General features: G+C 35.5%; 1 protein-coding gene across 2 annotated transcripts in view; it reads right to left on the minus strand.

The window, feature by feature from the left end:
- Positions 1-24,939, minus strand: part of Hr39 (Nuclear hormone receptor FTZ-F1 beta) — a 32,055-nt gene extending 7,116 nt beyond the window's left edge. Inside the window, exons 1-2 of one of the 2 annotated variants that reach the window (XM_089257149.1) lie at positions 24,787-24,939; positions 23,310-23,381 (exon numbers count right to left, since the gene is read on the minus strand). The gene's annotated coding sequence lies outside the window, so the exon portion shown is untranslated. Of the gene's footprint in view, positions 1-23,309; positions 23,746-24,786 lie in introns of both variants that reach the window. The other variant, XM_089257148.1, reaches the window with a different exon arrangement.
- Positions 24,940-25,021: the final 82 nt, after the last annotated feature.

Here is a 25,021-nt window from a genome sequence, read left to right on the forward strand (position 1 = left end):
AGTTATAAACAGTTTTACCAATTCAGAATGCTTAAATAGGTTAATAAAAAAATCGACTCATTTAAAGTTTATAGTCTGCAGAAACAAAAACCCTTTGGTGCAAAATGAAAACCTGAATGAGTCTCCGATAGCAATAAAAAGCATTATGTAAACCCTTTTCAAGCCAAAGAGCTCCATACATGAATCACAATTGGTGAGCTGTACATAAAAGACAGTTTTGTTAACATCAAAGAGAGATTCAGTATAGAGAATGTCTATCTAGCTCTTTTACTCTTTGTGGACGTGTACCATGTAGTAGTTTGCATACTAATTTCGTTACTATGCGAATTATTATTATTACTCACATAGAGAATCATCATTCAATAGAGATTTTCAACGAACGCTGCCTGCTCCCCACTCAAACCGACGACGACCTTGGCCTCTGCATGAGTCTGAGGCAGAGGCGAGTTATGCTAATTGGAACCGCGACATGTGTACTATACACACGCACACATTCAGAGAGACAGTTACTACACTGTCCAACGTAAAATGGCGCGCTTGTTATCAGCGGCGAACACGAACAATAGCTTAAAGCAAGCAGCAGAACAATAGCGCCAGTCGACGAAAAATGTCAACGACCTTAAAGCGAAAGAGGCGAAAAAAGCCGATGGAATATTATAATAAAATTTAAGGTACATTAACCCAAAACCGAACGAACGCTCGGCCGGCAGCTGAAAACGTTTGTTGGCTATGAGAGAAGGGCGCGGCCCAACAAGTCCACTATAAAGGGCCCTGCAAATGACACTCCTGGGAGAAGGTGCGGAGGGGGGGTTGGACAAATGCTTTTCACTTTTTGGCATATTACTGTTAAGTGCAAATGTGGAATAAATTGAGTGCAGCTGACGTCGACCACACTACAGGCTAATAGGAATCTTTTGTTTAGCCGGTACAACAACCCAGCAAACGCAGCGACTAAGACGCCAACCGGCAACAAAGACAGAGAGAGAGAGAGTGAGAGAGAGCGAGAGCGAGCACACACGCAAGCAAGAGAGCGAGAGCGACCGCGAGCGCAGAATGGGCAAAGGACGACCTTCAAATAATGTTGAAATTTGTACGCAAACGACCTTGTATACAACAACAACGAGAGACGACGACGAAGCAACCACGAAGAAGACGCAACGACGACGGCGACGGCGAAACGAAGCAGGGCAGTCAAACTGTTCATAAGCACACACACACACAGAAACACAAACACACTAAAGGCGCAACACATGCGCGGGCAACGAAGGCGCGGGTGAGTCGTCGTCGTCGCCGATGTCGACGTTGTAAAGAGCGGAGAGCGCAAAGCCATGCGACGAAGGAAAGAATAAAAAAAACTCAGCGGCAACTACAGCCGAGGGGGCAGCGTGTGCGAGTGAGAGCAGCACAAAAGAAAATAAACAAAAATTTTGATATCAAGAGCGACGCTCGGTGAGTTGCGCGGCGAGCGAGTAAGCAAGCCAGCAATCAAGAATAATTCTCGTAGTTAAAGTTGTGTGGGTGCAGAGAGGTCACAATGCGAGAGAGAGAGAGAGAGAGAGCAAGTGTTAGTAGGCAGACCGAAATGCTGACCAAGCAGAGAGCGTGCTAATGAAATATCGTGAGAGGGGCAGAGAGCAAAGAGCGTGAAGTGGTCAGGCGTTGTTGTTATTGCATATGTATGTGTGTATATTTTTTTTTAGGGAAATATACCAATGAATATATTTGTATATTAACGTGTATGAGAGTGTATGTTTGTACTTGGGATCCGACAAATGCAGCCAAGCGATTTGATGATGGCTCGTTTCTGGTTATATGTAAGAATAGACGCGCACACACACACACACACACACATACATCGACAAATATACACATAAACATACTTTCAGCTAGAACTGTACCTTGTTAAACGAAGTGGGAGCCATTGATTAGTGCGGAAGTGCTAAATGTAACGGTCGCTGGCCTTTACCATAGCTGAATTTGATTTAACTTCTCAATTTTGGTAGTTGAATGTATTATAGACAAACTAGTATTTAAATACCAACATTCTAATTTATTTTATTGTTGTTTGCTTATATTAAATTATCGAAGTATCAAACCCTCTAAGACTTGGTGATGCTCTGCATCACCTAAAGTTATGCATTTTTAAGATCATTAATGTTAACTTTACTTCAGACACTTATCCGTACTCTAACTAGATGGTAGACATTCCACACACTCTATGTATTACGAGTAATTCATTAAAAAAAAGAAAACTGAATAAAAAACCACAAGCCCCAGGCATTACGACAAACGCCCCCATTTGAACCACCTTTCCAATTGAGACTGTCAAAGTTATAGCCATTTACTCGAGTCATAATCTAATTACGTGTGTATGTATTATGTCTATACAAGTCTCGATGGCTGGCACAGCCTTTGGTCGTATCTCTTAGCCATGACATATTGCCAACTGCATGCCAAGAGATACATATATAATTTTTTTTTTACAATTTGACAAGCCCCTGAAAAAGAGCATAAAGCACAAATGGCATTCCGAAAAGCTTGAGGGGAGGGCGCCAAAGGGGGCATTACTGAACTGAAGTTGTTGCTGTTGACCGAGAATCGTCTGTGCTAGGAATGTGCAACGGGTTGGGCAACGACTGCCCCTGAGCTCTACGGGCGACTTGTCAGCCGCATATCGATTTTTATCAGCACAAAATGCTTTTGACTTTGACAGTTCACAGAGATGAAAAAGAAAAAAAAAAAAGAATAAGTAAAAGTATGCACGGAGGCAAGTAGAAGACTAGGTGATACCCCTCACTCTTAGTAGGGAAAATAAATATTGAAAAATTATTAATATAAGGCATTAATAATAATATTAGTTGATTCTAGTTTTGATAATCCCTAAGATATGATATAAAATATCAAATTCACAAGAATTCAATCTTAAAGGCACTAGTCAAGTATTGTGAACCTTTTCCATTTCAACTAATTCAAATATGTTCAGTTTGTGGTTTATCGATAACGCGCTATCGATAATTAAAAATAACTTTATCTCTATTGATTTCTAGTTTCTCAGAAAAGAACTTTCCTACACTAATAGAACGAAAAGTTAATGCTGATTAATGCCGACAAACCAATGCACACAATCAATATACCCCACATTAATTACCCTACTTGCAATAGGTTCTGGGCATGCTGGGGGCGCAAAAAAAAACACAACTTCAACTTGCTTTACAGCTCCTGCCAGACAAAAGGGTTGACCTTCACATTACAGCGTTTTGTTTTCCATATACTTTTCTTTTTTTCTGTTCTTCTCTGTGGCGGCAGGCGTTTGGTCTCCTTTGGGTTTTCCCCCATTTTTGGTGGAGTGAAACGCGGAAATGCTGCCGCCTAACAAAATGGCGACGCGCTTGCCGTTTCCATTGTCATGCTGGCTGTGTGTATGTGTGTGTGTGTCTGTGTGTGTGGTAAATCCATGTCAATAATATTCACGACATTGACATGCTTTGTGGGCCAAAAGCCCCGGTCGGTCGAGCCAGTCAAATGGGGGTTGAGTATCCAGGAGCCAAGCCCCGGCTCAAGTTGTTCCCGGTGGTGTTGGTGTTGGTGGTGGTGGTGCTTTGGCATTGACGCTGACGCCGACGCTGACGCTGACGTTGACGTGGACGTTGACATTGTTGTTGTTGCTGTTGGTGCTTTTAGGCATTTGGGGAGTTTGGAGTTTGGAGTTCGTTGTGCCCACTGAATGGGAAGTTGGTTTCAATTATGCGTAACATGAAAGCGTAAAGCGCATTTAATGGGGGAAAAATTTCCATTTGGAAGTAGGGTGCTCTAATTGGAGAAAATCGACCCTTTCTCTGAGACCCCATCGAACAAAAATGCTGTACAACGCAATTGTTTAGGGGTTGCTAAGAGGGAGTAAAAACAGAGAGAGAGAGAGAGAGAGAGAGAGTGTGAGAGACAGAGAATGAGTGAGAAGAGAGACTGAGCACGAATTTGGCATTTCTGCTGGTCTGGCTGATAATGTGTAACCAGGAAGGCAGATAATGTTGTTATCTTGTGGGTGTTGAAAAGCTGTTGGGGATTAATTTGACAAAGTTAGACGACATGCAATACTCTGGGGTATACAAATTGGTCCCTAGTTCTGGAACTTTGACTTTTTGACATACTTTGACAAAAACTTTTCTACTATTAATAGCTCTAATGAATGAGAAAAGTCTATAAAAGTGTTCTTATAGGAAATACAGCTGTTAAGTTAATGTATGTATGCTCGTATGTTCCTGTGGTTTGTCTACTTCCACTTCTTTCACTCAAGCCTTAATAGATGCATTTGTACTTTGAAAAGTTCATTGTAGCTTTGACATGTACTTTAACATTGACTTCTTATAACAAACGATAGGGCATCTGCTTTGCAAATATCCCGTAGCCATATGATCAATAGTCAAATATTTATCCGTTGATCAAAGGTTTGTCAACTGGATAAAAAATAATATATAAGGGAAGTATTTAACCTCTGCTGTCAAATTTCTCTTAGATTCCATTTCCATGAAGCAAATTGCTCAGCTTATCAAAGACCCATCTAACCGTCTAGTCAATCATTCAGTCTTAGCCACATTCGATGCTTTGCAGGCCAACTGAGATTTCTAAACGTTTAGTTCCTGCCTAGCCTGTGCCAGAAGCTTACATAACGTGGCCCAAAGAGTGCAACTGCAATCGAGGCTGTCTGTCTAATATTTTAACACGCCATGGACACACACACACACAGACACACACACGCACACCTCTAACACCTTTCGCCAATTGCAAACAAAGGCACAAGCTTAGACATAAGCTCCAACTATGCACCATGTCGGGCCCGACCTGGCTAGGCCCGACCTGGGCCAGGCCAAAACACCAACAACAATTGCAAATTGCAATTACATTTACCTGGCAACGGGCCACATGTTTCGCTTTTGATTAATCATCGGAGCATGCAGCTGTGCAGAGAGTGTGTTTGTGTGTGTGTGTGTGTTTGTGTTTCTGTTTCTGTTTCGGATCGGATCGGAGCTGGCACGTCATTAGCATAATGTGCAACTGAAGTTACCTATGGAAAATGGCAAACAAATTGCCAAAGCAACAAAATATTCACAAAAGCCAACAGGTTATATACATATGTCTGGTATATGTATATGTATGTGTATGTGTATGTGTTTGTGTGTGGACAGAGCTGTTGCATTTGTTGCGTGGTTGTCCATAGAATTTCCTATTGCCATTTGCAGTCTGTTTGAGTTGCAGTTGAAAATCAAGTGTCTAGGTGTGCGTGTGTAAGTGTGCGTGTGTGTGTGTGTGTACGTATAAATCCACAAACATCTATGCGAATCGACGCGACGTCTGCAGAACTTGATTTCCAACAGGTGCGTCGTCGTCTGGTCGACTTGGATATGGATACTGTTGCCAATAGGTAACACACACACACACATAGTCACAGAGAGGCAGAAACAAAACCGGTACGATTGCAAGAACTGCAATACACTTAAAGAATTTATGCAGCAACTAGTTGACATTTAATTAAATCATAAATATATTCTTTAGCAATAGCTAAAAGTTCTCATATTATGATAAATTTGAGTAAAAAAAACTTTTAATTATAAATGAAAATTGTAAATTGTATACCGTATACCATATTTATATTATATTACATATTTAATATTTGGCTAGACTTTCTTTTATTACGATGAATCCAGCTAAGTACTAGGAAAAAACAGTAAAGCTATTTGCTGACAAGATTATTTAATAATATTATCAATTCTATAATGAATATGAATTCAATTGGCGTTTGAATTAATTCCATTATTATTATATGTTGTATATTAAATTTGTAAAAATTTTAAAACAAAAACCTCAATTTACATTCAAATGTTTACCAAGCTATAAAAAATATTTTTCTCAAAATTATTTTCCCTAATTATTTATTTATTTTTAATAAGTAAAATCAACAGAACTTTCAGCATTTTTTCGAAATTAAATTGCTTGTATGCAGAATTGTATATTTTATTTTCTTAAATATTTTAACTAATATGAATTTTAAGCATTTTTTTCAAAAACTAAGATAACAATTATACAATTTTATATATAAGATATACATAAGATATTTTATATTCTTTATTTATATATACTAATAGACGATTAATAAATAAATAAAATTTAAAAAGTGTTAAGAAACATTTATCGCTTTACTACTATATATGTATATTGTATTCCATATATACTCTATATACAATATACTATATATCTATACCTGGCTGAATTTCTCACAGTTCACTTTACAGGTACTCTAAAAGAACTTGGGACGAGTTTTTGCAGCACCCGCTGATAACTTTGTCAACGTCGTCGGTGCAAATTAAATGTGGCCAGAGATTGGGGCGCGCCACTGGCGACGACGATGGGCGGGTGGGGGGTAGGGCTTTTGTGTGCCCGAAGAGCCCGCATTTTTTGGGGCGTTTGCCATGTGGCAAGCTTCAAGTTGCAATGTTGCAATGCTGCAGTTGCTAAGCTGCGTCTGCATAACAATTACAATTTACCGTACGACAGAAACAGGAAATGTTACGCTTGCGCCGTTTGCATTTTTATGACTCGCCAAAGACTTTCGAGTATGCGGCACTCCCCAAAAGCCCCTGCCCCCACTGCAATTCCTGCTAGTCTTCCTCCTTCTCCACGCGGAGCTGGAACGCTTTGTCAAACCTGTGCGAGGTTTTTTCTTTTCTTCTCTTTTTTAGCAAGAACTCTGTGCTTTATGTCATTGTTATTGGCCCGGCATTGCCTTATCGTGCGGCTGGCTTCATCCGCTCTAGCCCCGTCAACCCTTTGGCTTCGCATTGCTATCAATATCAACAAAAGATAAGCAGCCAAGGCACGCAGACAGAGCACTCCCTAGTCCCCCCCGTATCGGTATCAGCACAAATACAGCGACTGGGCTGATTTTATACTCTACACGAAAAGGGAAACGACTTTGGCATGCTATAGGTAAAGCTAGACGAGCAGGAATTGAGTGAGTATATATTGCCTATAAGAAACTTAGAGCTTAGAGGAAAAACAGTCCATAATAAGGTCATAATATTTATTAAAAAATATTTTTTTGTGTATAATATAATCAGAAGGGAATTCATATCAATGTTTTATAAATTTTTCTATTCAAAATTAATATAAACATTCGTGCTCTTCAACATTTCTAGGTAAATCTAACTAAATAAATAGGCTTCAAGCTGAATATATAGCTGATATACTGTATGTATAACAGTTTGGACAGCATAAAATCTTCTCAGGAAATTTGTCTTCGTACTTAAATATATTTTTTAAACAAACTTATGAAATTCTAAACATATTTTTTATATAGGATACTTTAGTTTTATTTAGAAAAGAAAACTGGTCCGTACCCAAAGAAAATATTAACAATAAAATAAATTGATAAAATACCGCAAGTTAATTCTGCAGTAGAAATAGAATCCACCATAATTAAGACCTGACCTGAGTCATATCACATTTTATAATAATATACTGTTTCTTAAATGGAACCAACATACAATAGACATCTGCTATATCCTACTTTAGTAAAAGACACGAGAGAGAATGAGAACTTATAGCCAGCTGCCATAGATTCATCACTTCATAAATTCCACTCTGTTAGTGTATTTAATATTCGTTGTTGGTTTATTATTGCTTTCTTCTTTATTATTGGTTTCCAGTTGCTGTCGCTGTTGCAGCTACTGTTGCCCAGCTGTTTGTTCTTATTGTTTTTGTTGTTGTTGTTGACAGTCTTGGCCTCAAGGTCGTATGAATGTTCTTTATAATTATATACGTGTATATAAGAAAAAAAAAAGTTAAAAAAATGAAGTAAAAAGCACAAATAAACACGAAAACTTATCTACGAGCAGTCGAAGACAAAATGCTCTTACAGACAATTAGCAGACAGACTTTAACTTTACTTCTTAAATAATATTTTCTCACTGAATTATCTATTTCACACGTATATATGTATATAATGAGATATAGTTATTAAAATATGTCAAGCAATAGCTAGTAAGTGTACTAAGAATTATTAGATATTTTACAAAGTATCATGATAATATAAGGTAAGAGAGAGCGAGATACGAGATAGAGTCAATGTTCTTCTCCTCCTCTAATGAAACCTAAACCTAATCTAAATACACTTTCATATCAGACATATCTGACTCATACATAGACTTCTCCTTTGATCCCATCTCATATTTGTTATATATACATTGAGGACTGCTTATGCAGCGTCCTCTTCAAGCGGTGCTTACTCCCCGCGTTAGCACTCTTTCAATAATAATATTCTCTTTTTATTTTTACCCCCATTAATCATTTGGCGTATTGTCGTGATTTCTGTTGATATCTGCGATTCTTTGTTTACTGCGCTTTGTGAAACTTGTTTCGATTTCTGTTTATTTGCAACTCAACTCTAAAGCGTTTGAATAAAAGTAATTATTTTTATGAAAAAAAAAAAAATAAATAAATAAATAAATCAATTTACATTTCTGTGTATACAAATGATATTAGAGATATTCCTATGCATTTATATGTGTTGGGAATTATATCACATTTAAATTCCTGAATCTACTGCCAGAATAGGTTCTGTTCTATAGGAATTACAATTTCAATGTGAATATTAGGAATGTAATAATTAATGAAAGGTCGGAGACGGTCCAAAAAGAGGAGGTTTTCAGGAGGTAAGCTGACTGATCTAATATATTTCAAGCGAACTATAAAAATTAATAACTAGAATTCAAATTATTTGTAAAAAGAATAATTATATAAAAAAGAAATTTTTATTATTATTATTATATATAATATATTTATAATGTGTGTGTGTGTTTTTTTTTTATTAAAATAAATTATAATAGAAAGATGACAAAGCTGATTATAAGTGAAAACAATAATAGTGACCCATCTGGGTTTTTCTATACATCATCATATCAATCCATGTATTTTCTCAAAGCTTTCTGTCACACGATTTATAGAATTGAATGATATCTCTTGAACAAATATAGTTAAATTTCTTAAGAAGAACACGGTTACATCATATCATATATCATATATATCATATCGAACGAATTACCACACATCTTGCTTCTCGTTCCGTTATTGCAATTCATGCGTTAAGCATATTCGATGAGTATCTGTATTTGTTTCAATTGTTTATTCAACCTCTTCTACTTCTTTGTATTTTTTTTTTTTTTTTTGGCAACACTTGTCTGTTTGCTTCAATGACACAACGTTCCAGTTTATCGATTACACAATAATGCACAACAACCTGCCAAACAGTTTCACTAACTAACTGCCCAACTGGCTGTCTGGCTAACTGCTACGAGTCTCGAGAATGCCAGCACGCACGCGTTGCATTAAAATTGCACTTAAGCCAAATGCAAGCCTACTCCAAAAAGATATATATGTATGTATCGAAAACCCGAAGTGGGATGGGTAATGATGAATGGTAGATGCTCTGTAAGACATATGAGAAATAGTTAAGTTTTAAGAGCAATAGAGCTAGATAGAGGTTTCATTTAGAATTTAGATAGAAATTTAATTTAGTTTTAGAATGATGCTATAAAATTTTAGACAAAATGGTATTGGGTAGCTATAGTAGAAAATATTCTTCATACTTCTGAACTATTTGCTGATGCTGTTACCAAAGGTTGTACCTTCAGGAAGGTAGATAGATAATCCCAGAGGTATCCCGAAAAATTTATAAAATCCATAAATGTGTATTACATATGTATATGCATAAATTAAGCATGAAATATATTCCAATAATATTATAATATATATCAATTAAATAAAATATATTTTAAGTATATTCATATAATATAAAACTTTTGCAATATAGATAAAAAAAAAAAACACAAAATTTTATTTTCTATTCAAAATCTTAAATTTGTATGATAAAAATGCTTAGTCATCATGCCCATTCGTCCATGCATTACAGGGTACAGTATAAAACAAGAAACTCAGCTGCCAAACGGCCTGCAAGACCAGAACGCGATCGCCAACAACCTTGTCCCAAAACAACTTGGCAGTAATTCGTTTTTCCTTTTTATATCGTTTACGAGCATGAGTATATATATATATATATATATATATATATATATGTATAGACATATGTATATATATAAATATGTGTGTGTATAGTTTGCACGTACGACGTTGCCAACTTGACTTGACTTGACTTGATATTAATTAAACGCACGCAAAGAGCCAGCGGCAACTGCTGCAGCAGCAACAGCAGCAGCAGCAACAGCAACAGCAGCAGCAACTGCCAATTGCCCACCCAGCGTTGAGGAAACGAGTTCCAAGAGAACAAGAAAAAACCAAAGCTTAGAAAAGAAGTCAACGGCTTGTGGCTGAGGCTGAGGCTGCAGTGCGTCGATAGAGGTGGGCTGCCTGAACAGGCGCCAACTGCGAGCCGACTGCCTGCCTAGCACATGCTGAACTTTGGCCTTCATCATAAACTAATTAAAATGTGTCTCAAACTAACTTTAATCAAATACAAAATAATTTATAATTCACTTAATAATAATAACAATTAATTACTGAGTGTATATTGGTTATTAACTTTTTTAAAACGTAAAACTAGTTTTGATTAACAAAAGTTTTCGAGCTTGTGTTCTAATAAAGTTGAAAGAAAGGCGAACATATAAGAATAATATAATTGCTTTTAAATTTTATATTATTAAATAAAAATATGATTGAAAAAATATATATGTATATATATATTATGTTTTTATAATTTATATATATATATTTTTTTTAAATTTTATATTTAAAAACAATAAATTAAAATTATATCTTTCGTTTTCCTTCATTATGAAATTTATTAATTACATATATCTACAAAATATATACATATATCAATGTATCTTATATGTATCAATGTATCAATATATGTCAATGTATCTTATTGGTTTTGTCATATTTTGCTATTTCATATTTTTTTATTTTTTTATTTTATTAGTTTTGAATTTTTCTTTGAATTATAATTTTAAAATGTATATATGTTTATTTTGTACATTAAATATCTATATAATATATACATATAAAATTTCCCTTATTAATTAAATTAAAATGTTTTTTTTTATATTAAATTTTTTTATAGTATTTTTTTTATATTTAAACTCTACTTCTTTTTTCAATTTTATTTTAATTTATCTGAAAAGAATAAACAAACTTACTTATACGATATATCAGTAACTTAATTTTTACATAGATTAAATAGAGTATATTATAGATGGATTGTAAAGTTGATAAATCTGCTAAATAAAATTTGCAATTTATAAATTAGCAGCAACTGTATACACAGAATAGTTAGTCAGTTAGCCTTATCTATTTGTATAAACTGTTTATTTGTATTGTCCATTTTTACAGCCATTTTATGGCAGTCGTAACCACTGTGCGCTGTCGGGCTCGTTGCATGCGCAACGCTGTTTTGCATGCGCCGCTGAGCAGCCGGCCAGTTGCATTTGGAAGCGTATCGCTTAATGACTTTGTTCAAGGGGCCTTGCTGCGTGGCAAATGCAACACTGGCTGGCTGACTGGCTGACTGTCACTTTGGCCAACAGACCGCAGGCACTCTGTTACTCAGTCAGTCAGTCAGTCAATCAGTCAACCAAGTTGCCTGCAGCTCGTCATGGGAAAGCCAATGGAGGCGACGTGCACACATGCCAAAGCCAGAGCCAGAGCCAGAGCCAACACCATTTGCTATTTGCCATTTGCTGCTACTTGGCCCGCAGCTACATTTTGGCCCTCTTTTTTTTATGACAATGGCAAAAATGTTTCTAATTTCTATTTTATTAGTATGAGTTATTCTGTCCAGTTATCGTTATAGCCCACAGAAAAGAGCGAATGTCTTTACATTCTTTATTGTACTAAAAATTTTAGTTCGACTAATTTTTGTAGCTCATAAATCATTGAATGAATCGAAAAGTCGCAGATAACTCATAGAAAAATTCATAAATCTTATAGGTTGACAAATAAATACTTCGAATGAATTATTCTTTACGAACTTCTTTTAGAATAAATTTATTGTGAAAGTGATATTTAGAGAATATTTGTATAATATATAATTTTATTCGAAAAGCAATATTAAAAGAATCATTTTTATGAATATTTATGTATTTAACTGCGCAAAAATGTTCAAGTATATGGTATATATTAATTTATTTTAAAATTAATATTTAAGTAAAAAGTTCATTCTAAAATTAATATTAAAAAGATTTAAGTTTTTCTAAATAATTACTTGCTTATTTTATTTTATAATTAATCTGCACTTTATGAATTTTAAAACAAACTTTGAATTTTCATTTTGTTATAATTTCAATTTATATTGTACTCATTTAATATTTTATATATTTACGCATATCTAATTTATTTGTATATTTATATCACTTCATCGCTAAAACGCGAAATTTAATCCAAACACTTTCTCAAAATAAGTGTACGCATATTTACAGACGTTCATATACTTGCATGCCTTTTACACACACACACACATGCGTTCATGCATGTGCATGTAGACACACATACATATGTATATAAAATAAACCCCACATCAATGTCATTGCTCCATTTGCCTTGGCCCTGTGCCCAGCGCTTGTCCGTCCGTCCGTCCATTCGTCTGTCTCTCTGTGCTCGTCCTTTGTTCCGTTTTAATAGTTTCTCCAGCCCAAAAAAGTCCACTGCAGCCAGCCGTCTGCAGCAGTGTCACCAGCTGCACGAGCGCACCTCCAAATCAAGCGCTCTCTGAATTCGCTCTCTCCCTAGCTCTCTTACCATCTCTCTGTCTCTCTCACTCTGCTGTTCTAACTCTCTATTTGTCGCGTTGTCTGCCGTTTTGTCTTTGGCGAATGCATTTCAGTGTTTCGCTCGCTCAACTTTCAGCTGCCCATTTTTACGTATGCTTTGCGTGTGCGTGTGTATGTGTGTGTGGTTTCTACATTTCTCATTTTTCTTTTCATTTTTTGTTTCGCTTTACCACGCCATTTTTCGGGGCAAGGTCATCAACGAGACAAAGTCAATGCCCGCCAATGACCTCTTCTTCTGGCCAGTCTTCGTTGTGCTGCCGGTGGTGCTGCTGCTGCCGCTGCTTCTGCTGCTGCTTCAGCTTCTACTGCTGTGCTGTTTCTTTCTTCGCCGTGCTTCGCCGCTCCGCCGCCTCATTTACAACTTGTTCTTGGCATTGGCTGCGACCATCGAAGGGGCAAGCATGATGACGTGTTACTTTTATTCTTGCGTTCTTTGCTCTGCTCTCGCATTTCTTTATTTTTTTCCCTACTATGGCTTGTGTTTCCTCTTCGTTGCCATCAGCGGCGTCGGCGTCGGCGTCGTCGTCGTTGTCGTAGTCGTAGTCGTCGTCTGTCGCTTTGTTTGGTTTTTTATGTCTTGGCAACAAGTCGTCGCAGTCGCTCTCGCTGTCGCTGTCGCATCGCAGTCTGCGTCGCCGTCGTCACCGACGCGTCGCTGCTTCGACTTGTGCTGACAATGTTTGAACGTATTTGGCCTTTCTTTTGTCTGGCTCTTGTGTGCGGCTGCTGCTGCAGCGTTTCTGTTTTATGTTTTATGCTCAGCTCTTTGTGTGTCCTCTGTTTGCTGTTCGAGTTCGATGTTAGTTACCTTTGTCTTTGTGTGTGTGTGTGTATATGTGTGCAAATGTGTCCAATGATCTTCTTCGCGCGCTGCTTTTATTGCCTTTTGTTTTGTTGTTATTGTTGCAAGTTCTTCGCCCTCCCGGCGGGCATTTGGCTACCTAGCGGCGCTGTCAATGTATGTGTTTGTGCTTTTTCTTCTTTTTTTTTATAAATTGTTGGCTGTCAGTGTTGTCAATGTTATTTCCAATGGGCCCTCTGCTGTGTTTGACAACTCTCTTAGCCTTACAGGTTACACACACACAGACATTCAACTTTATTGCTGCTCGTTCTATAGATTGACTTGTCATACAATTTAAGCTTCCATTAAACCTCATAAGTCCTTCAAAGAAAACTTGACTATAATTGCTTTTCAATCGCTTTATCAATTTAGCTTTTATTTCCTTTTTAACATGATTTTACTTTCTTTATTATTACTTTTTATTTTAAATAATCAATTTAATATACATATATATTAATATATATATATATAATAGTTTTAATATATATATATAATAGTTTTAATACCTCTATAAAATCTCTAAGATCATTCAAAATAAATTATTAACTGTCAATCAATGCAACGAAAAGTATATTTTAACAGTTAAAATATATAATTTGGCTACACTAAACTGAAGCATGAAGCAAAATCGATATAGTAATACCATTAATCGTTCATAAAGAAGCTATGAAAATCCTTAATTTATATTCATAATTTATTATTATTATTATTTATTATCATTCTTACATATCTGCTAACCTTCCCGACTTCAGTGCCCACTTACTAACAAGATCAACAAACTCAAAGTCCTACCACCATTAGCCTCAACCCTGCAGCTCATTAAGGAGCTTAGTTATATTTGTACATACATCTGCTCGAAGTTCAGTTTCAAGTCGTAACTCTTAGCATCTTAAACTACTACGTATGTGTGTGTGTGTGTGTTTACGTCTACACCTAGACATGTTGTACATACAGATGTAAACATCAAAACAAACCGCTTTAAGACCCGCCTGTCCCATTCGTTCAGATTTCTCAATGTGCTGAGCCACCTTTTAAAGCGCTGAATAAGACATAAATCCTTGAAATTATGTTCGACTCGCTCCTTAAGTTCCGTCGCGCTGTGTCTGAATCGCTGTCTGTCTGTCTGTCTGTCTGGCTGGCTGTCTGCCTGTCCGTCGTTCTGTCTGACAAAACGCGCGTTGCCACACTTTTGCACAAATCTGATATAGGTATGTATTTAGTTTTTGTTGTTCCCTCATTCGTTTTGCTGCGCCGCAAACTTGATTTGTTTTGATTAAAGCAGCCCAAAATGCGTTTGCTTTACGCCTGGCCATATAAAAAAGGTATCAAAAGGTGTATGTATGTATGTATATGTGTATACACTTTTTTTATTCTTCTTAATTTTGATTTTCTTAGCCGCCTTTTGTCGATGCGACTGTGTTGTTGTTGTTGCTGTTGTGGCCACGTTTTGAAGGACATTCGCTTAATTTAGGACCTGAGAAAACATATATATTAACAGGCGTCGCTTATTATATACGTAGCGAAACGTTTTTTAATTTTTTAAGTGGATGCCTGGAGGCAGATTCAACTTGTTGAATAAGTGCACTACATAATATATACATACAATGTATATTATTCTCAGCTCGTTTCACTTTCGATTTTGTTGCGCAAATGTTCTTTCAAAATATTTACAATGCATTTTTTGTTCTTTAATACATATATTTTTTTTAATATTTCAATGAATTGAAATGTATTCATTAAAATATAAATCAAGAAAGCTAAATTATATAAATAACAATATTTAAATAAAAAAAAAAGAACATCTTGACTATGGCAGTCTTTTCCATTTTAAGTTAATATTTTTATATTGATAAAAAAAAAGTACTAAATATTTGCACAAAAATAAATAAATAAATACATAAAATAAATAAATGGAAATTATTATTTTATGTAAATAAAAATTTATATATTTTTTTTTAAACGAGAGTTATTGTGGAGATGTCCATAAAAATAAATTTGTTTATATCATTTTTTTAAATTTATTATTAGTGATTTATTTATTTATTTTATTTATTTTTTTTTAAGTTAAATTCTTGAACAGTCTATTATTCATGATTTATTTATTTTTTTAATTCTTACTATTCCGCATATAATTAATTCACATATAATTAATGTAACCCTAAATAATAAAACTAGATTTTTTCATTATTCTGCTCGATTCTAAATTCTTTCATCTGTCGAATTTCAACAAGTTCAGATGGTCTGGCAAGTAGTTAATAAATAAACTACCCAATTCCGCACACTGAATCATTCGACTAAAGAAACTAATTAAATATCACTTGAAATTTCATGCTACTCGTGACTTGTAGCTTTCTAGTATACTGATTCTTGAATGATAATCTGTTTTTCTTTATTTCTTTGTTCTTTGACTTTCTTCATATGTCTTTCGCATTTCTTTGCAAATCTTGGCAAGCGACGTTGACCTTCATTAGCCCTGTATCTATGTATTCGAGATGGATTGATAGATGGAATAATAATTGACCTACTTCAACTCTTGCCCGAAGCATGTAAAATACAATAATAAGCCGATATATATATAGGCAAAATTTGATTATAAATTATACGTGGGCAAAGAACGTCCATCAATTTGTCAATTTAATCAAGCGACAGGTTGACAATGCCGGTAACTGACTGCGTTTCTCTTGCTATCTCTCTCTGTCTCTCACTCACACACATACATTTTCGTTCTGTCTTTATCGCTATCTATACAAAAAACATATATAATATAAACCTTCCAAAAAGTGTACATAAATAAATTAGCACATTTCAAACAGGAAATACACACATGAAATAATCAAGCAGAGAAGAACGATGTGTGTGTGTGTGTGTGTGTGTGCCTCTATAGAAAGCCAAGCAACGACCTTGAGGCGATTTTTTTTCAAGCATATATACGCAATCAAACACATATATATATATACAGATATAAGCTGATGAAAAATTTCGCCACGTTTTGGCCAAATGAGTTTGGCAAATGATTCATGACAGCACTTCGATAGCTTTCTTTAGACATACACACATATATTCGCATATAATGTGAACATATAATATATATGTATGTATATATTCTACTCGATATAGCTTTATGTACGAACGGTCGCGTGATAGGACGCTACGTACACTTTTGTATCCGCTTATTGGCTGTGAAAAAGGCTGCCAACGCAAAGTGCCACCAAAAACAAAATTAATCGGCCAAATATTTGGCAGATAAGTCAACAGAAACGGCATTTGATAAACACCTGTTGGGGATTGGCTTATATAAGGTAAATATATAATAAACGCTGTCAAGTAAACGAATATTGTAGTGAGCTGAGGCTCAAATATCCATAGAAATAGAAACACCCATAAAAGATGAGCCAAGTTTATCCTATCTATAGAGATGTATGAAATATTCATACAAAATTAATATTTCACAGACATATCGAGACATAAAGGCAATAAATATGCGCATGAAAGTTTTTCCAATTATATGCAAAGCGAATATTTGATGACACTTCAAATATGTTCCATAAAAAATTTAGTAAGAAATACATTACAATAAAAAATATATAGTTGTTAAAATAAAAATAAAAATAAATAAATAAAAATAAAAATTTTAAAAAATTAGTAAATATATATTTATAATATATCTTTATAATATTTGTATTATTATTTGGAAGCATATGTATGTATGTGATTTAAATTATTTAAAATTTAAATTAATATTATAATTCACAGCTTCTTACTTCATTATATTAAAATTTTTACTATTGAAATATAATATATAATAAATATATAATTATATATTATATAATATAAAAATATTGTCATCAAATTTTTTGTTAAAATTAGAATTTATTAAACTACAAAAATACATTACAAAAATATCATTAATATGTATAATAATATTCATATTTGTATCCACGAAATTATTTTTATTTTTAATATAAATTTATTTATGATATATTTTTATGCTTTTTATTTTATTATTAATTTTTCTTTGCATTTTAAATTTGTTTAATTAGATTATTGATTGCATTATTTTTTTTTATAATTTCTGTAGCTTTTTATTTAATTTTAAATGTCGCTTAATTTATATTTATTATTATTGCTATTATTATTTTTTTTTAATTTAATTTTTTTACTTTTTATTGTTTTTTATTTTTTATTTATTTTTTATTTATTTATTTATTTTTTATTTATTATTTTATTTTTTATTTATATTTTTATATATTATTTATTTTTTATTTTTTATTTATTTTTATTTATTTATTTTTTATTACTCAATTGTTATGCAATGCTTTCACAATTTTGTTTCCATTTTTTCCCCAATATGCATAGGTTGGTCTAATTTGTTATTATAGCCACCCTCGACTGATAGTGCTTGAATAATTAAAGTGAATTGCTTTATGATTTGAGCTACTGGAAGTTTTGCAGTGACTCTTGAGATTTGAACAAACACTCACACAAGCATAAATCAAAGGCGAGTGTTATAGCTAGCAATTTTGCTGGTCATGTATCTCCCTCTAACTACTTGTACTCTATACCACGACAGTTCCAGTTCCAACTCCAGCTCCAGCTCTAGTTCCAGCTGCAGCTCGTGCTTTAGTTAGGAGCTAAGCGCCAAAACATCATGAGCCATGCGTCATGTGGAAAGTCACTCAAGCTGAGACCCAAGAGAAACCTGAAACAGGAAGAAACCCGTTTCAGCTTCTATGAGTGTATGAGTGATATATTTATACATGTCTCTGTGTGTGTGTGTGTTTGGGCAGGGAGTGGAACAAATCAAGCAAAGCAGCCAAAGAGGACCAAAGCAAAATCCAAACAAACTGGAGCCCAAACGCTGAACCACTCGCTCGCTTGCTCTTTGGCTCGCTGGCGGCAATTTTCGAGTGATTAGTCATCAGGCATAGGTAAAGGTAAAGAGCCAGACACACGCAAAGACGCCACCAAGTTAGACTGAACGACAGAGAAAGAGACAGAGAGAGAGAGCGAGAGAGGGGTCAGAGATCGTTTAATGTTTATTCAAAAACAAAACACAGATAGTAGCAGAAGAAGAAGAAACTTCAGCTGTGCTCAACGACTGACTTCCCACAGTTAGAATAGTTTCTAATAAAAAAAAAAAAGTAGTTTTTTTTTTTTATGAGCTCGCTCTCTTTTCTCGCTTCTTCAGACTTTCAAAGCTGCGCCCGTGGTCCAATCAATTTTTATCGTTTGCTTTAATTTGATGAGATTTTTATCGATTTCTTGTTCTGCCAATAGCCGTCGCCTGGCCCCAGCCGTCTGGCGTCTGCTGCCTCATCTTTTGTTTTGCATAAATTAAATGGCTAATGGCCATAAATTTTGTTCTTGTTGCTGTTGTTCTGCTTCCCCCTCTCTCTTTCTCCCTCTCTCTTTCTCCCTGTATAAGCGCTGCTGCGATTTATTAGCTGACCTTCAGCGTTATAAATAAACAAAACTTACAACAAAACTGAGAACAAAACGTAGCAACAGCTTCAAGCAACAGCTCACTTTAAGTCTGTCCAAACTTTAATACATTCTCAAAGGCAGCAATTAAATAATGCTCCTATATCGATGGCTATGTTAGCAATTTAAGTGAGCTATTGATTTTATTTGATTTCAGTTTTATAATAGAAAAATGTTCACTTTAATAGTTTTAAGATGAAATAAAGTTTCATTAATGAAATGTGCTTCAAATGAGATTTAATTTTATTGGAAATGTTTAACAATAAATTATATATATTCAATAAATATTCAGGATTTAGCAGGTGATTGCCTTTCATATTTTTTCCAAATTAATTGTTTTCTTGATTTAGTATATATTTGGAATGGAGTTGGGTGTTTTTTTTTTTTATTTAATATTTATATATATTTTTTGTATTTTAGGTATATATTTTCTGTAATTATTTACTATAAATTCTGTATACTTTTTTCTATATAAACTTTATTCTTTGTAAGATTTTAAAATTATATATATATTATATAAAAAAATTTAATTTTATATTTTAATTATAATTTATAATTTATTACAATTGTTTACAAAATTTCAATTATATTTTCATCATGAAGCAATGACTAAAAGTTTATATTTCTTAGTGATTTCAGCCTTTTCATTTAATAATTATTATTATAAGTGATTTATTTAAGTTCATGATTTGAGAGTTACAAAATTTAAGGTAACCTTATATACAATTTGCAGCTCTCCATTTACTTCCTAAATGCAGGCCGTTTGCCTTATGCCCGAGTTCAAATGCAGTGCGAAACAATTGTTACACAACCCATCAACAACAGCAACAGCAATAGCAGCAGCAGCAGCAGCAACAGCAATGGCAACGGCAACTGCAACGGCAGCAACAACTTTTGCTGTGCAACATGTTTCGCGGTTGCAGCAACGGCAGCTGCTTGCTTAACGGGCAGCAGGAGCAGAACGAACAGCAGTTGCAGTTGCCGTTGTTGTTGCTGTTGTTGCAGCGCACAGAAATTGGCCAAAACGATCATGTTTATACAGACACATAGGCCATAGAAGCGGCGCGCCGTGTTGGCCAGCAACAGCAACAGCAACTGCAGCAGCAGCAGCAGGAGCAGCAGCAACAGTTATGGCAATTGCCAAAGTTGCAGTTGCAAAAATCAAACAAAAAGCCAAAAGTGAAAAAAAAGACAGCAAACGATAAAAAGCGAAGCAATGTTGGCCAAAAAGTCAACAGCAGCAGCAACTGTTGCAGCCAAATGGCAACAGCAGCAGCAGCAGCAACAGCAGCAGTTCAGCAACAATGTTGCCAGCCAACAACAACAGCAACAACAACAACAAGTTTCTTTGACTTCGTCTGCTTCTTACCGTTTGAGGTTACAACAAGGTAAACCTGCTGCCATGTTATTGTATCTGCGCTTTGATCTCTCGCCTCAGAGACAATAGAACAAAGCGAAAACCTTGTTGCTGCAACAGCAACAGCTACATCAACAGCAACAGCAACAGCAACAGCTGAAGAATTATTATGGGAGGAGGTCAATGCTGCAATTGTTAACTGCTAATTAGCAGTCAGAGAGTGAAAGAGAGCGACCGATGTTGCCATGTAATGTATCGATATGTGCCTGCGGATGTATCGAGAACCGGTTAACAGATGGTCGAAACCAATAACAAAAGATGTTGCCGCTGATATTGTTGTTGTTCATGTTGCTGTTGTTGTTGTCTTTGCTGTTGTTACAACAACTGGCAAATTAGACATTTGACATGGCATTCACTGACAAATTACAAACAACATAATGCACACTAAGCTTTCGATTTTTTTTTTTGCTTTTGGATAAACAATAATCGAATAGAATTCGGACCACACGCAACACCGCAACAAAGCCTGGGTATGAATCAAATTCCAGTATTGATTGACAGCAATTTTAAAATGTTCTAGCAGCAGATAGCGGACAATTGCTTTGTTATCGTTATCGATCATATCTCGCCAAACAATAGATAAATGAACTGGATTCTTAGTAGATAGGCTTTACCTTTTTTTCGCCTATTTCTATCTTAGTTTACGGCTTCAATCGAAACCATTATTAAAGTTTGTATCGATATTTTTAGAGAATATATATGTATGTTTATTATTAAGAATATTATTTACCCGATATTTGACCAATATATCAATAGTTAACATATCTATCACACAATTTTATAGTTTTTTAAAATTATTGATAGCATCCGATAGCAACAAGCAATTATACAATAATTTTTTGATTCTCATATTTAGTCAACAGATGAATTCTTTCGATTTGCCTTTTATCGATAATATTTAAATATTCAAAATTCAATCGAAATCGGTGTCAATTCTAAGTAAATAAGTTATCGATAACCCTTCAATATAACATTCAAGATCTCTACATTTTCACCGATAACACCAAATTCTTTTGCCGATACTACGGGCTCTTAAGTCGACTTGTCTGTACTTGCTGCTTATATTCCTTCCACTTGGCTTCTGCTTAAGTTATGACAGCAAAAGCTGTAAATTAACATTTGAGGCCACGTTTAGACACACTTGAAAAAAAGGAGTTCAAGAACATAAACAATGCATTGGACGTGTCCAGCTCCAAAAATTTTGAAAAAATAACCAATCAACTTACAAAACTTGCCGACAACCTTGGCCAAAGAAGAACGATAGAGGGAGAAAGACATAGTGAGAGAAAGAGATGGAAACTGAAGCAGGCTCCTGGTGCAGCTGCTCGCGCTAGCGGATAAAAGCCAAGACCGTACATAAACCCAGTTAGGAACAAGTAAGAGCAATAAACTAATAACTGACTCGACTAAAAAATACCCTGTATTAAATGTAGAGTAACTGAATTTTAGAACAAGCTCAGACTAGAATCTATGAATATTATGTATTTGTTTATGAAATGATATCATATAATTATATATGATATTTTATTTCCCCAATTAGCTAGCCACCCTTCAGCCACATCTCACATTTTTACAGGGTATACACATTATGAGCGAAAAGCGCAACTGCAGCAGAGGCGACCAATAAACACAATAACCGCAACGCGACGTCGACGTAGTCAAAATAATAATGAGCCAACATTTAAAATGGTTTATGCGATGCCAACATCATTATCATCAATGGCCAAGATCATTAACAACGTCATTATCACAGTTATGAGCATCATTATTACAATACACCTACGGCACAGGCCGAAAGTCTTTGATTTTTCTAGGTCAAGCCACACACACAGAAGAAAGAGTGGAAGCGAAAGAGTGTGAGGCAGAGGGCGAGGAAGAAGTGGAAGCAGAGTTCAAAACGTGCCCGGACCGCATCGTTAAAAACTTCTCTTAACTGCGCCTCGTCTCCACTCTTCACTGCTCTGCTCTCCACCACACTCCTGCTCTCTCTCCCCCCCTCCTGCTCGTCCCTGCTCTTCTCATCTTGACAACTCGTGTGCTTTTTGACGTTGGAAACAATTTCCGGTGGCCTCCGGGCCAACCGCTGCACAATTGCAGTTGCCGCCGCCGCAGTCGCCGTCATTGCCGCTGTCCCAATCCGATCCAAGCCAAGCCGAACCGAACCGATCCGAGCGGCAGTCGCATGAGTCAGCTCCCACAAGAAAGTAGTTCAAGTGACCAATGGCGCCGTTACATTTCGCTGCTTCAACTGAAGTGTGGACCTCGGCTCGCATCGCTTGGATCGGATCGCTGCGACTCCCAGACTCCCAGCTTCCAGATCCCAGCTCCCAGCCAAACGTTTCCATCGCAATTGGGCGTTAATTAAATTGTTTTCATTTGCCGGACCCGTTGAAGAGGCTTTTGTGGTTAATGCTCAAGTGGTTATGTGCGATAAGTGGGCGGAAATATTGGCTGAGGGCCCGACAGCAAAAGTTCAAGATTAAAGCAAAGAGACTCGAACCAAATATGGATATAAGCTAAGAGATTATATATACAAACATATATATAAATATAATTACATATCTAGCTCCACAGTAATCTAACTACTCCGTTTGGTATTACTGAAAAACTTTGTAAACTATCGATAATCGATTAACTTAGAACTTGACGTATGCAGAACATAACTATCGATTATTATATATTCAAATTTATTTACATGTCTAACTAGAGTCAAATCTTTAAAACATTTCACACTTACCATTCAAAATTGTAAATTTAGTATTCCGATTGGGCGTATATTCAGTCTAATAAGGTTTGTTTTTGATATTCCCTAAAAAACAGGTGTTGCCGTGTGACACAAAAGTCAGAATTATGTTTCTCACTTAATTATAAATTGTCTTTTAATATTTACTCAACTGTTTACTAATTTCGTATAACAATTTTTTATTTAATTTGCATTTGCATTATTTGTTGTTGTTTATTAATTTATTATATTCTTTTTTATATTATTTTATACACATGTTTTACATTTTCTTTTTAATGTAAATTTATCAGACATTTGTTGTTGTTGTAAAAGTGGATTTATAAAATATATTTGCACAATAACGAGAACGGTAATATTATTGCACAATGAACGCCGCCGCTTGTTGTTGCTGTTGTTTCTTTTTTTTTATACTTTATTTGATTCTTTTCACCTGTGAGTTATTAACGGTAAATTAATTATTCAGCGTCGCTGTGTATGCATGTGTGTGTGTGTGTGCGAGTGTGAGTTAACGAGCAACCGAGCACAGCAAATTGACAAAAAGTAAATAAACAAAATGCTGCAAAACGGCAACTGTTGAAGTTGCAACGCGGAAGCTGCAAGCGCAAAACCAGATTTATTTCTGCAACGCCATCCAATAAGAATCACACGTACGTGCGCTTTCTTTATAAACGTACGTGTACGTGTGTGTGTGTGTATGTCTGTACGTATGCATGTGTGTATGTGTGAGTGTGGGTTGTTCTTTTTTGCACTTGCTTGCTGGCTGCTTTCTTTGCTGCTGTTGCTCTGGGTTTCATTTTACACGGCAGCAGAGCGCCGCCTCTGCTACTGCCTCTGTCGCTGTCGCTGGCTCTGCCTCTGCCACTGGCAAGCTACTCTTGCGTTGCGTTTTTCCTCACCTTTGCAGAGTTTATTGACATTTTCAGCATTTGCTTTTGTGCGCTGCTTTCTTCGAGCGAGCGTGCGCTCTCCCTATTTTAGTTGTGCCTCTCTCTAGCTCGCTCGCTCTCTTCCTCTCTCTGTCATACATATACACAGGCACTTGTTTTTTTTTTTTTTTTCAGAGAATAACCTTCAATTTTATCTTATTGCGCTCTTGTCGTCCGTCGTTACACACACACACGTACTCGCACTCATACACACGTACGCACGGCCCCACATTTGCAGTTTTGTACTTGTAGTTTTGTTATTTTACGCTGCGTGAATTAACATTTGCCTTTTTGATCTGTTTCTTATGCAGCTTTGACTTAATTTATGTATTACTTATTTTAATGCGATTGCTTGCATTTTACAATTCCGCATACGCATACACTTGCACTCACACATACCCACACTCATTCACACTCACACAATCTTATTCGGTGGACGGCTGACTCTGCTTCAAAAACATACACAACAAATTATTTTCTTAGCCGCTATTAGTATGTTTGCAAAATTTGACAAATTTGGTGTCAAAAATATTTAATAAATTTACTTTTTATTTTGGTTTTGTGCTATCGCTACTGGTTTTGCACAGTAAAACGAAATTTTCACAAACACTTTTTTCCACAACGCTTGCGGCGTTACACATGCACGCGCGCAACTTCTCCGAACGGCATTTGTTTTGGTACTAACCGCAGTGTGACCGCAGACCGAGAAGTAAAAAAAAAAAACAATACTTGAAAAGAGCAAAAGAAAACAAAAAATCAGCGTGACCAGACGTAAGAGAA

Source organism: Drosophila navojoa, chromosome 3 (genome assembly GCF_054131105.1).
Source record: "Drosophila navojoa isolate 15081-1374.11 chromosome 3, UAZ_NAV_1.0, whole genome shotgun sequence".
In the NCBI taxonomy this organism is placed as follows: Eukaryota; Metazoa; Arthropoda; class Insecta; order Diptera; family Drosophilidae; genus Drosophila; species Drosophila navojoa.